The 10,267-nt window shown below is 40.8% G+C and overlaps 1 long non-coding RNA gene across 2 annotated transcripts; it reads right to left on the reverse strand.

Moving 5' to 3' along the window:
- Nucleotides 1-1,740: 1,740 nt before the first annotated feature.
- Nucleotides 1,741-7,100, reverse strand: LOC143974877 (uncharacterized). 2 transcript variants are annotated; one of them, XR_013272290.1, is made up of 4 exons: nt 6,842-7,098; nt 3,976-3,997; nt 2,176-2,471; nt 1,741-2,013 (listed from the first exon to the last, which is right to left on the reverse strand). It is a non-coding gene; the product is annotated as an uncharacterized LOC143974877 (long non-coding RNA). The 2 variants fall into 2 exon arrangements; XR_013272289.1 differs by lacking the exon at nt 1,741-2,013 and having other exon boundaries at nt 2,020-2,471; nt 6,842-7,100.
- Between the last annotated feature and the right edge of the window lie 3,167 nt (nt 7,101-10,267).

Consider the following 10,267-nt stretch of genomic DNA (forward strand, 5'->3'; position numbering starts at 1 on the left):
CTGCTCTCTACAGCAGCCGCATGCTTCTGTTTTCTGTCACACTAACGCATGGGAACCCACAATTTGAACAACAGTACCCAGCAGCATTACCAGTATCAAACAGCAGTAACCGCCACCAGTACCAGCCAGCAGTACAAGTACCAGCCGGTGGTATCAGCAGGCAGTGCCCAACAGCAGTAACGCCTGATTCACACCTATGCATTTTTTTGTGCTTTTTGCAAATTTGCACCACATCCATTTAACATTGGATTGAAATGGAACACGTTCTGTAGAGCAAATCTGCAAAAAGCACAAAAAATGCCATAGGTGTGAATCAGACCTAAGAGCCAGCAGTACCAGCACCTGTCCGAAGTACCAGCCCTTGAGGACAGCCAGCAGCAGCCACCAGTTATAGCCACATGGGGGACAGCCACAACCAGCTGCAGGAATCCTGAGGAAGAAGTGAAGATCAAGGTCAGTTGAGATGTAAGAAAACCACAATGCATCTGTGTGAAAGCAGCCTTAGGCCCCTTTCACACGATTGGTCCGATGAGGTCTACCTGTCTGTTTTTCATGAGGACCCTCCATTCACCTCTATAGAGCGGCATATGTAAACAGACTTTTATCTGCTTACACAAGCCTATCTGCAATCCAAATGCCTTAAAAAAAAAAAAAAAAAAAAGGGACAATTGCCACCTCCGAGAATGTGAGTGGGCGGGCAGGTGTCGCCGAGGATGAGAGAGCCGGCGGCTCTGTTAAGAGACAGCGGGTGGCTTGGCTCAGCTCACTGACAGTATTTGAGCGTCTGCTGGCCAATCAGGGAGCCGGCGGGCGGGGGAGAAAAGAGATGACATCTCTCACTGCCAGGCGCCCGCCCTGCATCCCTGCAGTTCCGCCCTCACTGCAGTGTGCAGGCAGCCACGGCAGCAGAGAGATTACTTCATCTCTCTGTTGCTTGACTGGTAATCTGCTGCCTGGGACAGAGCAAGAGACAATCTGCATTGTGTGGCATGGGACATGGCAAGTGACAATCCACATTGTGTGGCATGGGATGTGACAAACTGCAGCTGGTGAAAGGTGACGTGGCAAGTGACACTCTGCAACGTGTGGCATGGGACGTGGTGAGTGACAATCTGCATCTGGTGACGTATCAAGTAACAATCTGCATCTGGTGGCGTGACAATCTGCATCTGGTGACAGGCGACGTGGCAAGTGACAATCCGCAATGGCAGGTGACAGCAGCAGGTGACACGCTCGGGGCTCCCACTGATTCTGCATTATGGTAAGTTGAACCATTTAATTTTTTATAACAATGTAATAATAGTAATGTGCTTCAATCATCCTGACACCATAACAACCGTGGCGCCGTGATGATTGAATCGCTAACACCAGCAATTTCCCTGATAAATTTACCCCCAAAAAACATATTTTCTGGCAGTGCCCCTCCTGAGACTAGGCTCTGGATCCACCCCTGCTGTAGACAATACCGTTTTGATTTATGATCCAGGTGCTCTTATATTACAATTCTCCAAATTTTTATGGAGTTTACATTTTTATTTTTTTTATTTTTATACTTCTTTTAGAAATGCTGAAATGCACAGCCCAATGGTTGAACAATTTATACCTTTGATACTGGAAGACAAGAGAGGAGACCGATTCCGAATATGTTTTATTTAAACTAGGATATCCATTTCTGGTTTGTGGTATCTAACAACCTTGTAAGTATAAAATAAAAAATGAAAAAAGGTATACATATTCTCATTCAGTTTTACTATTTTTATTTTTTTTCATAACATTTTTAACATAATGTAAAAAAAATTATATAAAATAATTTAAATTGAATGTTACTCTAAGGCCAGTTCTGAGGCTTCATAAGCATTAGAGTACATGAATTCGACATGAATCGTTGGGATCTGGAACAAAGCGTTTCGTACAGCATTAACAGCACAAGATGGGATGACTCTCCGGTTTCCCTTTCCCAGGTAGCCATAGATCCATGCAGTAAACGTTCTATAAGCTGTCTTCCGCAATCGTCTTAAAAATAAATAAAAATGATTACAGTTGCATAACAAATAATTCACTATATATTGGAACTTTTAATTTGTTAAATCGTAGGTCTGCCTACCTTTTTCAGAAATCTAAAAGCCAGCAGCTACACAGACTACAGCTGTAGATTTTTAATATTAGGACACTTACCTGTCCTGGAGTCTAGGAATGTCGCCACACCAGCTTATTATTATAATTTTTTTTATACACTGCCAACAGATCACTTTTTTTTTTTTTTTTGGGCTTTTTTTATAGATTATCAGTAATATTGGAATGCATTTTCTGCACTTGCACCATTTCCTATTCCCAAGACGTTCTGTTTCACCTTCCTCTTTAGTTTCTGTTGATTGAAGCATGAAAATCTTTTGTAATGGATTACATGGAAACGCTGGATCGTTTTCTGGCTCTGTATATTGTGACCATAGTTCCTCAAGCAACATTTGTCTCTGTAGCATAAACCAAAAAATATTTTCTTTACCTATTTATCCTTTATAGGTTAATAAATAAAATCAATTTTATTACGAATTTTGATTTAATATTTATTCTTGTTTGGCAAAAATGTATTTAAAGAAAGATGTTTTTTATTTTAATTTAAATAAATAATGTTTGATAGTAATTCATCATGGTTCTTTTTTTTATTTAATTTTATAATTACACATGTTACACTTCATGATACCTCAAGCTATTTCTAATAATGCTTACACTCTCCCATGTAGTTGCTAACAGAGGGGGTTTCAACTTCAATCTGAGGCAGTATTGCACCATGTTTTAATAATAATTTTTTTACATTAAAAGATATTTTCTACTTATCAAGAGCATTGTCAATTTTACAATTCTTTATGGACACACACACACACTTAGAGATTGCACTTGTAATGCCTACAGGAATGCCTTCAGAAAATAACCCCCCCTATCCAATGTCCTCCTGTATTCTCACCTACCCCATCCCTTAGATACCTACGCCAATAAAATGAGGGCTTTTTAAATCAAACAATGAATTAACTGTCTTGCTTCCTTGACCACACTTCACAGTCAACATTGGTACGAGAAATGGTCTGTCCAATAGGTTTGTCTCCCCCTTCCTCCTTTACATGCAACATTTCCATTGTCAAAGCGCAACATGGTTTAAGCATGCACATTGGGAAACTAGCTGTGAAGTTGCAAGGCTCCAATTGGAGTTATAGCTACACTTATCTGCCTTCCCACAACTGTTTTTGACAGGTACATATTTACACTTCAATCTGACATAGGCGATGTTTGGTACATCAAACGTTAGAACCTCCCTCCTTTGCCCCCATGACATTTGGAGAGTGCATCATGATTTGCGCTTGCACATTAGGGATATGACCATGAATCCCAATGGATTCAATGCCAGTTTCTCATACTGGTCATGGTGGCGGCAGCTACCAACAGCTGATCTGAAAAGACATTGCAGCCTCACTGGACAGGTAAGTGTCCATAGATTAAGTCACCAGCTACTGTATTTGTAGCTGTGGATTTTACATTTATTTTTTGGCACACACTGAAAAAAACATTAAAAGAGAATTGTGGTGGATTTTTTTTGTACGTTATACTTACCAAGGTGGATGCAGCATGTGACCAATGCTGCATCTGTCCACCGGTGCCTTGCACTGAGAATAGAGCGATCAAACATCGCCAAGGGGGATCCGTGAGAACCAAGCCAATCGGAGAGCTACTGCCTGTCACTCAGCGGTTCTCCACTGAGATGGCTCGCAGTCCAAGCACCTGGCGCATCCAGACTTCCAGAGTCGAGATGACACGGTGCCTGGACTGATCTGTGTGATGTCAGCAGAGAGCGGACTTCAGACCAGCTGAAAACGGGAGAAGCACAGCCAAACAAGCTCATGCATGACTACAATACGAAGTAGAGACATGTAACTTTTACATTATAAACGTAAGTTTGTTTTTGAAATTTAAAAAGTTACTTACCATTATTTTTTATCAGTAAGATCTGTTAGATGTAAGAATAAAAAAAATTATTAGATCACAAAAAATTATAAATTGGGTTAAATGAGAAATAACTAAAATTATATTTTGTATAGTTAGTAAAGAAAAAACGTATATATGTACACACATAATATGTATAGTAACGCACATATAATGAAACAAAAAGTGTTTGTGTATAGGTATAAATACATACATACTGGACACTTTATTATGTACAGCTTTCACAGCACCGTTTTGAGTGTAGAACTGGAAGGAGCCATCAGAAGATGGGGACACTGCAGCTATAAAGGGATGGACATGGTCCGCAACAATACTCAGGTAGGCCGTGGTGTTTAAATGATACTCAATTGGTACTAAGGGGTCCAAAGTGTGGCAAGGAAAATATACCCCTCACCATTACACCCAGGGCCGGTGCTACCACTAGGCGGAGTAGGCAGTCGCCTAGGGCACACTACCCCCCAGGGCGCAGCCACAACCTCTGTATGCCTCCAATCCCCCAATGTCTTCACAGAGTAAAAGCTCACAGCAGTGTGTGTGTGTGTGTGTGGGGAGGAGGGGCGGGGGTTCGGTGGAGAACAGAGCATCGAGAGGTGCAGCATCTGTTAGCCGACACCAGAGCAACACCGCCCAGTGCTGAGGAGAGCCCCGGATGTAATGATCGATGAAGCAGAAGTAAGGAGGAGGGAGGATCACTATCTACAGCGAGCTGTGGAGGGAGGGGGGGGGGGAAGAGTAGTGCAGGAAATAAGAAGTCAGCTAGGTAGGTCAGTATGTGTGTGTGTGTTTGTAATGGTCAGGTAGGTCAGTGTATGTGTGTGTGTGTGTCAGGTAGGTGGGTCAGTGTATGTGTAATGGTCAGGTAGCTCAATGTGTGGGTCAGGGTGTGTGTGTAATGGTCAGGTAGGTCAGTGTATGTGTCAGGTAGGTAGGTCAGTGTGTGTGTGTGTAATGGTCAGGTAGGTCAGTGTGTGTGTAATGGTCAGGTAGGTCAGTGTATGTGTGTGTGTGTGTGTAATGGTCAGGTAGGTCAATGTATGCGTCAGGTTGGTGGGTCAGTGTGTGTAATGGTCAAGTAGGTAGGTCAGTGTGTGTGTGTGTGTAATGGTCAGGTAGGTCAGTGTATGTGTGTGTGTGTCAGGTAGGTGGGTCAGTGTATGTGTAATGGTCAGGTAGGTCAATGTATGTGTCAGGTTGGTGGGTCAGTGTGTGTAATGGTCAAGTAGGTAGGTCAGTGCGTGTGTGTGTAATGGTCAGGTAGGTCAGTGTATGTGTCAGGTAGGTAGGTCAGTATGTGTGTGTGTGTGTGTGTAATGGTCAGGTAGATCAGTGTATGTGTCAGGTAAGTGGGTCAGTGTGTGTGTGTAATGGTCAGGTAGGTGGGTCAGTGTATGTGTAATAGGTAGGTAGGTCAGTGTATGTGTCTGGTAGGTGGGTCAGTGTGTGTGTGTAATGGTCAGGTAGGTCAGTGTATGTGTCAGGTAGGTGGGTCAGTGTGTGTGTGTGTAATGGTCGGGCGGGTCACATATTGCAAAGGCAGTGGAGCCATGGGCAGAACCAATGGGGGGGGCAGCAAAATGAGGTTTCGCCTAGGGTGTCAAAAATTCTTGCACCAGCCCTGATTACACCCCCACCACCAACCTGAACCCCGTGATACAAGGCAGGATGGATTGATTCATGCTTTCACTTTTTTTTTTTTTAATGCAAATTTAAAACCCTACCATCTGAATGTTACAACAGAAAATGAGACTCATCGGACCAGTCAACATTTTTTCAATCTTCTATTGACCAAATTTGGTGAATCTGTGACAACTGTAGCCTCAATATCATCATGTACTTAGATGACTGGAGTGGCACCCAGTGTGGTTTTCTGCTGCTGTAGCCCATCTGCTTGAAGTTTCAATGTGTTGGGCATAAAGAGATGGTATTCTGCATACCTTGGTTGTAAATAGTGGTTATTTGAGTAAATGTTGCCTTTCTAAAATCTGTACCATTAAAAACTCTGAACTCACATATGAAGTAGGGATTTTAACACACACATAACAAATGGTCCATAATGGAGGCAAACGCACCACACCCCCATATCCATGCCCCTATATCTACATGAAGGTTGATGGATGCATGGATTACAACGTGGGGTTGTTTATTTTTGTAAGCATTGGATTAGAGCCCAAAGGCTCTAATAGGCTTCAAGAAAGGGTGACCATGGCGCAGAGAGCACCGTGCTCAAAGCCCACCCACTTGTGTGACATTAGCAAATTTAAAATCGTTATTGTGACACTAATTTCCTCTTGGTCATTCATGGGAAAAGGGTTCTGAGACACAACTGGGTGGGAGTCCTACCTAAGACCCGATTGGCCGTGATAATCAGCAAACGCCATGACTCAGGGGAGATGCAGGGGTAAGCCACTGTAGCCATGACGTGGATGGGGTAAGTGATCGAACAACGCATATATTAATTTTGTTGCTGCAATTATTTTTGATCGAACAACGCATATATTAATTTTGTTGCTGCAATTATTTTTTTAATGAAAAGCTGTACAGAAAAAAGTAGCCGCTGGGTGTAGATATACACACACACATATATATATATATATATATATATATATATATATATATATATATATGAGAGAGAGAGAGAGAAACACACACACACACACATATATATAACGAGATACATATATAAGATACATGTATAACAAGAGATATAGATATATCTATATACATACACACACATATATATATATACATATATATATATAAAACAAGATATATATCTCTTGTTATGTAGATATATCTGCACAGAAGCAAATGATTTAGTTTACAATTAGTATATTTTTAAGCCTCTTACCTTTTTGCTGCTGGTGTCTGTTATAAATGCAGTATATTTCCTGGTTCCTGGAGGGAGGAGGGGTTTGCATAGCTAAGGGGCGGCAACTTCCTCTGGCACTGCCGTTGCTATGGAAACCTGACCTGAAACCTATTTCACTGCTTGTGTAGCACTGAGCATGTGCGAGATTTGCAAGGCTGAGATCCAGGAAGAAATACAGTCTGGCTTCAGATGCCCACACCAAGGATGGCCACAGTCTGCTGCAAGTTTATAAAGTTACAAAATGCTGTAATAACCTAACAAAACGGACCTTTGTTTACAGACTAACTTTACTAGAATGCTTTAAGCTTGTGTATGATAAGTGTATGATAGGTTATTTTTTTTTAAAAAGTCACATTTTGGCTGGAAAACCACTTTAACTTTTCTGTGAAGAAAGATGGGTAAGAAGTCAATTTATCCTATTTTCTATTATTATAGGATAATAGTAAGATGATAGAAACAAATTATAAAATTTTAGTAAGATGGTATAGGACCCCAGATATAATGGCAAAGTACCAGGAGGGACAATCTGGGAAATGTTGGAGGAATTGTGGACAAACGGGAAGTTTGGCCCATATATGGTGGGATTGTCCCAAGATTAAAGAATATTGGAGAGAAATAATAAGATATATAGAAGTAATAGCTAAAATACAGTTACCTGAGAACCCATGGTTATGCCTATTCCATGCAGTAGATACCCCAATTAAGGAGTATAGGAATTCCCTCACAAGCTCATTAATAAACGTGGCAAAAAGCCTGATTCCGAAAAAATGGAAAGAAATAGAAGCACCCAAAGTAAAGGAATGGCTAGGAAAAGTTGAGGAAATGTATAGTATTGAAGGGCTGGGAATGGAGGAAGAAAGAGAAAGAAAGAGATTCCATGTGAAATGGAAATACTGGAAAATCTTTAGACAATCTATGATTTTTAACGAGGTAATGGGTCGGTAGGGGTGGGGAGAGGGGTGGGAGGGAGATATTTTAGAAGAACTCGAGAAGTAAAGAAAGAAAACCAGGATAATGTGAAAAATTTAAGGGCATGAATGTATTTTGGTCCTATGGTTTTCTTTTATAATACTTGATTATGTTTTGTACGCAACTTAAATGAAAAATTTAAATAAAGAATAAAAAAAAAAAAAAAGAAGTCAATTTATGACGTGTGCATGCAAAAAGAAAGGGATGGGAAGAGACCGGAGGAATTCAGGGCGATAGAGGGATTAGGCAATCAGTGGTCTCCACCTATGGTTAAAAATTATTTAATGGTATCAAAAAATTCATTGAATGATAGTGAGCAGACTACATATAATTAAGAACATTTAAAAGGATAATGTTGCCGTTGACACACAGATACACCCAGTTCAAGTGACACAGAGTTGGCTATATGCCAGCAGTGGTAATGGCTGTGTCCAATTTACAAAATATGACAGAGCTTGGGATCAGGGGAGAGAGCTTTGGACAGGAAATTTCATGTGGCGTCAGCACAGAAACACGGCTATACACTCACAAATTAGACCTCTGGGGGTTATTTACTAAAGGAAAATCCACTTTGCACTGCAAGTGCACTTGAAAGTGCACTGAAAGTGCGCTTGGAAGTAAAGTCACTGTAGATCCGAGGGGGACATGCAAGGAAAATAAAAAAACAGCATTTTAGCTTGCACATGATTGGATGATAAAATCAGCAGAGCTTCCACTCATTTCAGATATACCCCTTAGATTTAGAGCGACTGCACTTCCAAGTGCACTTTTAGTGCACTTTCAAGTGTACTTGCAGTGCAAAGTGGATTTGCCTTTTGTAAATAACCCCCATAGACTCACTCCTCAAATAGCACACACATGTATAATGGGTATAAAACAATTCAGTCTCTAAATGTTGACTAATCAAAGTCTAATAAGAGCTCTGTATTTGGTAATAGCACAAAACGGTAATGAAGCCTGAGAAATCCTTGGGCTGATATTTCGTTATCTGCTCCATAGAATGCAATTAGACACTGTTCATTCAAAGTAACAGGTTCTCCATGCCGGAGGTATGGAGGGCTACCCATGGTTGGCAGGCATGGGACGGCTGTGGGGAGTTGAGCAGTGGATCCCGTGGTGTCCAGGGAATGATGCGGCTGGTTCTGGATGTATCGGATACAGTGGATCACTGCATCAAAGGGAACCCGCTCACTCAATTAATTTAGCTACATGAGGGCTTGAGAGACACATATGTATATCAGTCTACATATACTTCTTAATTTTCCTTTGGTTTGTTGGCTAACATTTGTTATTATTAATCATTTTTAGGTTATGGATCCTTATGGTCCTATTCCCCTCCTAGACACTCTTCAATAGTAAGTACCCCCAGAGCCCCCCTCCTCTAATGGTTATACATGTAAACACCAAAATCTCAAAACGAGGCTGGTCCTTAAGTGGTTAAATACCAAAAATAAATAAATATATACGCTACACTTTCAGATATACTCTTCACATTATATATATGTGATAAACAAAGTGCAAATATGTGTGTGAATCACACACCATGATACATCCAGTAACCAGTGACTGTAAAAAGTTACAATAGTGCAACAAATAGTTATGAAAAGTGAACATTAATGAAAATAAATAATCACACTATTATGAAGTGCTATAACGTGCATCCATATGATGTATCCATTGGTATCAAAATGACTGTTCATAAAATCGTATAGTGGACTCAATCCACTAAAACGTATAGATGAATAAAAAGTGCTTCTATGTGCATATGTGTCATCCAATTATTTCAATTCAAAAGTGCTTCTAAAGTCTATGCGATTTGGAAACTGCTGTGTAGATAATTCAAAGCAAACCGCAGTGATCCCTGTGATTTGGGAACTGCTGTGTAGATAATCCAATATGATATATATTTGAAAGTGCAGTGTATATATTTATTTATTTTTGCTTTTATCTGCATGTTTTTATGAGACATGTTTAACGCTTGCAGCTGTTTCATGGTGCTAATTAGGCAATTTATAATCAGAGGAAGCTCACAGGAACTTTTATATAGACCTTAAATACCACTTCCAATATGGCCACTGACATTACCTGATGAAGAAGCACGCATGCGCCTAACGCAGGCTCCTCCCCACTCTTTCTCCAAACAGAAGCCCCAGAGCCGTTCTGAGTGCCTGGAAACGTTGGGAGCCACCAGCAATGCCTGGACTACCAGCTGTCTCTTCACCTACAAGCTAACCTCCTTTACCTATGAGTGGATGAACCTCTGTAATCATTCCAATGCGCTGACACATCTATGATCTTGTGAGTTCCCAATTGCCTATTTTGGAATAAAATGTTTTAATATTGCTGCACTTACATTGGTGCTGCTCTTCTTTGTGCCACTCAGTAAATTCACCTGTCCTACAGTTTCAGTGAGGCTCTGTGCTGTAAATGCATGAG

The sequence above is a fragment of the Lithobates pipiens genome, unplaced genomic scaffold, assembly GCF_037356315.1.
Source record: "Lithobates pipiens isolate NorthernLeopardFrog02 unplaced genomic scaffold, aLitPip1_a1.2 Scaffold_13, whole genome shotgun sequence".
NCBI classification, from domain to species: Eukaryota; Metazoa; Chordata; class Amphibia; order Anura; family Ranidae; genus Lithobates; species Lithobates pipiens.